Source organism: Bidens hawaiensis, unplaced genomic scaffold (assembly GCF_021521415.1).
Source record: "Bidens hawaiensis isolate Kalapana, Puna unplaced genomic scaffold, B.hawaiensis_p1.1 tig00027056_1, whole genome shotgun sequence".
NCBI classification, from domain to species: domain Eukaryota; kingdom Viridiplantae; phylum Streptophyta; class Magnoliopsida; order Asterales; family Asteraceae; genus Bidens; species Bidens hawaiensis.
The window spans coordinates 55,188-61,187 of record NW_027494355.1 but is presented as its reverse complement, the minus strand read 5'-3'; the positions used below and the strand labels follow the sequence as shown (position 1 = coordinate 61,187).

Below are 6,000 nucleotides of genomic sequence, written 5' to 3'. Positions count from 1 at the left end.
TTAAAATTTAAAACATCATATCTTTAAAATAAAAATATTAACTTCTCTAAAATTGTTAAACGGGTTAACATGTCAACCTACTTTTTAACGGGTCGGGTTTCGGTTGACCTGTTTAAGAAAAAGGGTTGTGTCAGCTGACCCAAAACCTATATTTTTTTCATGTCGGGTTTCGGGTCGTGTCAGGAATTGACCCTTAATGATAATAAATAATGTTACTTACTGACGATCCTGTCTTTCTGTGATCCTGATGCACTGCGAGGATTCTTCTAAGGATTCTGCATGTCTGGATCTTTGAAATTTCTGTGATCGGCGATGTCAAAGGCGGTGGTGGCGACGACATCGGTGGTTGGAGGCGGTGACAGCGATAGTGGTGGTGGCGGTAGTGGTTTTCGGTGAAGGCATCGGTGGGAGGGCGGTTGAAGTGATGTAGGGTGAAAGAGATGATGTAATTAAAAAAACAAGGAGATGGATGAAATGAATTTGTGATATTTTAGATGGAATAAAATGGACTCGGTGATATATCATTCTATTCCATTAACCAACAAAACACTTTTTTTTCATTCCTTTGTAATGAACCATTCTATTTCACATTTCATTCATGCATGTCAAACGCTACATTGGTGTTTCATGTGACCAAGGCTCGATTCCTGCTGCGATCATTTAGTTTATGCGGCACTGGGTGATAATGAGAGATTATGCGAGTAAGTTGCGTTCACTAGTTGGATAGTTGAACTGAATGAGTTTTACCTCACCGCACTGTTGTGTCATCGGACAAGTGTTCACGGCATTTGGCATTTGGTGAAGGTTTTTCCAGGATCGAAAATCGAGTGTATCTCAATTTAATGAATTTAATCAGTAGCTCATTTGAATAAGTAACCATTAAAATATATATATGCAAGATATTTCTTATAGTATAAGCGATTGCGTTCCAAATGTTTGTAATATTTAATGTTGATTCTTTATCATTTACTAGAGAATTATTATTTATTTTGAATAATATACTACAAACAAATCTTGAACCGTTTTTGATGATTGTGCAAAATCTTTATTAATTAACTTTTTTTTGTTTCTTAAGTGAGCATGTGATAGCAACTTATAATTAAAATAGCATTGATAATTAACTATTTGTGTACACGTTTTTATAAAACTAATAAACTAGATCACGTAACAGTTATAAAGTATGATACATGTAACCACACCCAAAAATATCAAACACTAACACAAGCATGGCTGATCAAGGTTCTCTCATTGTTCTTCTATCATTACTAGTTTTCATCACCTTTCTCATAAAAAAACGTAGTCAACGAAACCTCTTACTCCCTCCTGGTCCTCCAAAGCTCCCTTTGATCGGTAACATGAACCGTCTAGTTCATCCCGCACCGCACCGCACCGAGCCCTCAGCGACTTAGCCGCAGAGTACGGTCCCATCATGCACCTCAAACTCGGCTTCATATCCACCATTGTCATCTCCTCAGCTGAAGCAGCCAAACAGATCATGAAGACTCATGATAATATCTTCTCAAACCGCCCGAAGCTCGTGGCTCCAAAGATCTTGGGCTTTAACTATAGTGACATAGCCTTTGCACCTTACGGGGCTTATTGGAGACAAGTTAAGAAGATATGTGTTCTTGAACTATCGACCACGAAAAGCATGGATTCGACGAGGTTTATACGTGAAGAGGAAGTGAACTGCTTGTTGAATCGATTAGTAAAAGTTCTAAACCTATAAACTTGGTTGAAAGGTTGTTTGCTTTGAATCACAATATTATCGCTAGGATAACTTTTGGTGATAAGTTTGATGATGAATTGAGGTTTAGGGCCGCCATCGGCCGGGTTTCAGATTGGGGATTTAATTCTTTCCTTCTCTTGGATTCGTTGCGAAACTAACCGGAATGAATAAAAGGTTGGAAGAGTGTTTGTGGAGCTTAGTAGCATCATGGACAAGAAAATACAACTCCGTGTTGAACAAATTAAACTCGAGAAACCACAACGCGAGTGTCTTGTCGACATCCTCCTTCGGCTTAGAGAAGCCGGAGACTTTGACCGCCCGTTGACTACTGACAACATCAAGTCCGTCCTCCTAGTAAGTATATTATTTTTTATTAATGTTCTTCTGGTTTTCAGTCTTTAACCAATCATATCTATAGGACGTGTTCACGGGTGCAAGTGAGAACTCGTCGAACATAGTCGAGTGGGCAATGGCCGAGATGTTAAGAAACCCTAGCATGATGAGAAAGGCACAAACCGAGATCAGACGGGTCATCGATGAAAAAGTCAACCCTATTGTAGAAGAGACCGATCTTCCAAAACTAAATTATATGAAAATGGTAGTCAAGGAGACATTAAGATTTCACCTCCGGTTCCACTTTTGCTCCCATGCGAGTCCATGGAAAAATGCACGCTCAACGGGTATGAAATCCCTTCACAAACCCGTGTTCTTATCAACTACTAGGCCATAGCTCGGGATCCTTCTAGCTGGAAGGATCCAGACGTGTTTAATCCTGAGAGGTTTCAGGATGAAGCCAAAGACTATAGAGGTCATGACTTTTGGCGCTGGTCGTCAAGTTTGCCCAGGGATTTCGCTAGGAATGGCGAATACCAAGCTTTCTCTAGCTTCTTTGCTTTACCATTTCGACTGGGAGCTAGCTAATGGAGAGAAACCACAAGATTTAGACATGAGCGACACGTTTGGAATGACATGTTACAAGACTAATAGTTTACGGCTCGTTCCTACTCTACGCTTTCCTATTTCGACTTAAAGGTTTCAATTATCTTTTATATTGATGTTTATGTTTGATTATTTGGTGATCATATGTTGGTCAGTGTAAAACGATCAGGCGTATTAAACATCAAACTTTTGGATAGTAACATAATACAATAAACTTGGGGTTCAAACTTTTGTACATGTCACTTGTAATTTGTGCCGTGTTGAATTAAAGGACCACTATTTGGTCAATGTAGAAAATGACGAATACCAATTTCAATGATGTTGCTTCATGTTCAAAGATATCTGAATATTAAATAATATAACAATTGGATCACAGACGTGTTAAATTGGATCATTGTATTTTAATAATAGAACTAGGTAAACAACGCGTCGCGTTGCGGCGGCGCAAAAACTCGAATTCGGTTGGTATCAGTTAAGTTTGTTACGACACCGAAAATAAATCAGAAAAAAAAACTTTTAAAATTGTATTGGCACACGTAAAACTTACGATCAAATGACATGAACTTGGTTACGATGTAGCTTATGATACAATTAACATATTTAAAATGATGTTTACTTGATCGTTAAAAACGGGCACTGAGATGATTTAAAATGATGTTTACTTGATCGTTAAAAACGGGCACTGAGATGGTGAGTCGATGTGAATTCGGCCGATATCAGATTTATTTATTATGGTTTTGGAAATAAATCCAAATAATAAGTTCTTCCAAGTTAAAATATTTAAAACAAATCATTTAAAATCGTTCAAAATTGTATCAGTTAAGTTTGTTACCACACCGACAGTAAATCTAGAAAAAAATCGTTAAAATTGTATCGGCACACGTACAACTTATAATCAAATGACACGAACTTGGTTACGATGTAGCTTATGATACAATTAACATATTTAAAATGATGTTTACTTGATCGTTAAAATCTGGGCATTGAGATGGTGAGTCAATGTGAATTCGGCCGACATCGGATTTATTTATTATGGTTCCGAAAATAAATCCAAATAATAAGTTTTTCTAAATTAAAATATTTAAAACAAATAGAATAATAAATAAATACATAAACAAACAAATACACAAAAAACCAAATGACAAAAGTAAATGAGAAAAAAAAGTTGCTAGTTGCTACGTACTATAGGTCTCAAACCTGCAGCGTACTCTTAGCCAAAGACCAACTATGGAAAGCAAAAGCCATCAGGCACCAATCCTAGTTTGTTAACAAACAAAATTATTTAAAAAAATATCATAACTAAACTAATATAATATTCTAAAAAAACCTTGTGGCATCGACATTTCACTATTAATCTATATAGATAATTAGAATCGCTCTATTCTTTTCATGAATATTTGGCAAAACTATTAACTAATCATTGAATATTTTATACATGTCTACGATAAAATAATGGATATATATATATATAGGTTAAAATAAAAAGAGATAGTTTCTTAGAAAGACTAAGAATAAATTATAGCCATTGGATCATGTTAATCAATGGTTAAGATTTAAAATCACCAATAACCGACATAGTTTCCTAGAATTACTCTTTAATCATTATAACCGACATAGTTTCATAGAATTATCCTTTCATCATCATTTGTAATGCCAAATGTCAAAAATTGATTGGTTCTTACCATTCCTAAGAATCTCCTTATTCTTATTTGAACTCTTATATATATATATATATATATATATTATCTTTACCTAAACCCAATTAAACACACCTGGTCCCCCGGTCAGCGTTCCACTTTTACGACCAACTCTAAACAACTTTCAAATTGTTAATTTGATCACCCATTCCGGTATCTTTTTAACATTTTTAGATTAGTTATTATATTATTAATTAGTGGATTAAATCATCATCATCATCATCATCGTACTCAGTATATCCCACCAATAGCAAAGCTATGGTAGGGTCTGAGGAGGGTAAGATGTAGGCAGTCTTACCTCTACCCCATAGGGATAGAGAGGCTGCTTCCGGTGAGACCCCCGGCTCGATAATAGTTTTGCATCAAGCCTTGGACATAAGGCACATAGCACTCAATCATCGGGACACCGGCTGATCGGTGCATGTACCCTTATCTTTCAGCTATCAACGCCACTACATGATGCCAGATTAACCGTCTGTCACTTTTAACGTTATTTTCACGAGATTAGTAAAATAACGTCAAAATTAGTGCAATTTCACTTTTGCCCACCCGAAGGTTCACACATATATACATCATATGTGCGCACCGCAAGCAGGGCTAAGTGGATTAAATCACTTAAGTTATTAGATGATTATTTGAATGTTATAATTGTTGGGAATTTCGGTTCAAGGCCGTTACTTGGCGTGCAAGGTTAAGTAACGAGATTTAAGGAGTGAATAATTATAAACAATTAAATGTGCTTAGATTTAATTGTTAGTATAATTATTATGTCCTATTATTTAGCAATCCTAGTTGTAGTCTAATTGTGATAGGTTAGATTATAAATACCCGTGCTTTGGGGTTTAGAGATTGTAACAGTAATTGGGTAATTGAGCTTTGTGAAGTTTCTCAATAATAACATACGTGATTGGGTGCTTAGCCAAATTAACGTGTCTGGGTTTTGTGTTTCTGTTTAAAACCTGGTACCAATTCCATTGATTGGTATCAGAATCGGACCTTTGTTCAGAACATCCTAATCGGCGGAATCAAACCTGCAACCGGCGTTCAATCGATTCGGCAGTAGCAGCATCAAAACCTGTGACGTGAGGGGGAAGCAGCAGCAATCGATTAACACATACGGTACCTGTGATTGATCGTCGTGGAGGATTCTGCCGGAACAGTTGCAGCAATTCGAGTGGAGTTCTGATCGAAGCAAGCGATTAGAGTTACGTTCGGGATTTCAAAACCCGACTTCACGAGAACGGAGGGGAAGTGATTCTGGGTCGAGAAGCAAGGGCGATCGGTGTGAGTTGATTGAAGCTGGTCAGCAAATCTGAATATCAAAAGAAACTGGTGTTCGGCGATTTACAACGTGTGGTTGGATCAATTATTTCTTAAAGTGATATATTGAAATAATTATTAATTGAAAAAGTAGTATCCAGGGAGTTTGAATTAATATTGGACTGGATTACTTTATTAAGAATTGAGTTCGTAAGCTGGAAGACTCAAAAAGCAAAAAGTTATCCCAATTGAAAAAGAATCGGTTGTTGTGAGAGTTTGAAACCGAAAGGCGTGTTCGGATCAAATTCAGAAACCGGTTTAATTGTGTAGGCTGGAAAAATTGAACCAGTTACATCAAAAGATTTTTCAAACACT

At 36.6% G+C, this 6,000-nt stretch overlaps 1 pseudogene across 1 annotated transcript; it reads left to right on the top strand.

The window, feature by feature from the left end:
- Positions 1 to 1,190: 1,190 nt before the first annotated feature.
- LOC143574529 (desmethyl-deoxy-podophyllotoxin synthase-like) lies at positions 1,191 to 2,934 on the top strand (annotated as a pseudogene). Its single transcript, XR_013142613.1, has 2 exons — positions 1,191 to 2,083; positions 2,148 to 2,934. The product of XR_013142613.1 is annotated as a desmethyl-deoxy-podophyllotoxin synthase-like (transcript).
- The last annotated feature ends 3,066 nt before the right edge of the window (positions 2,935 to 6,000 follow it).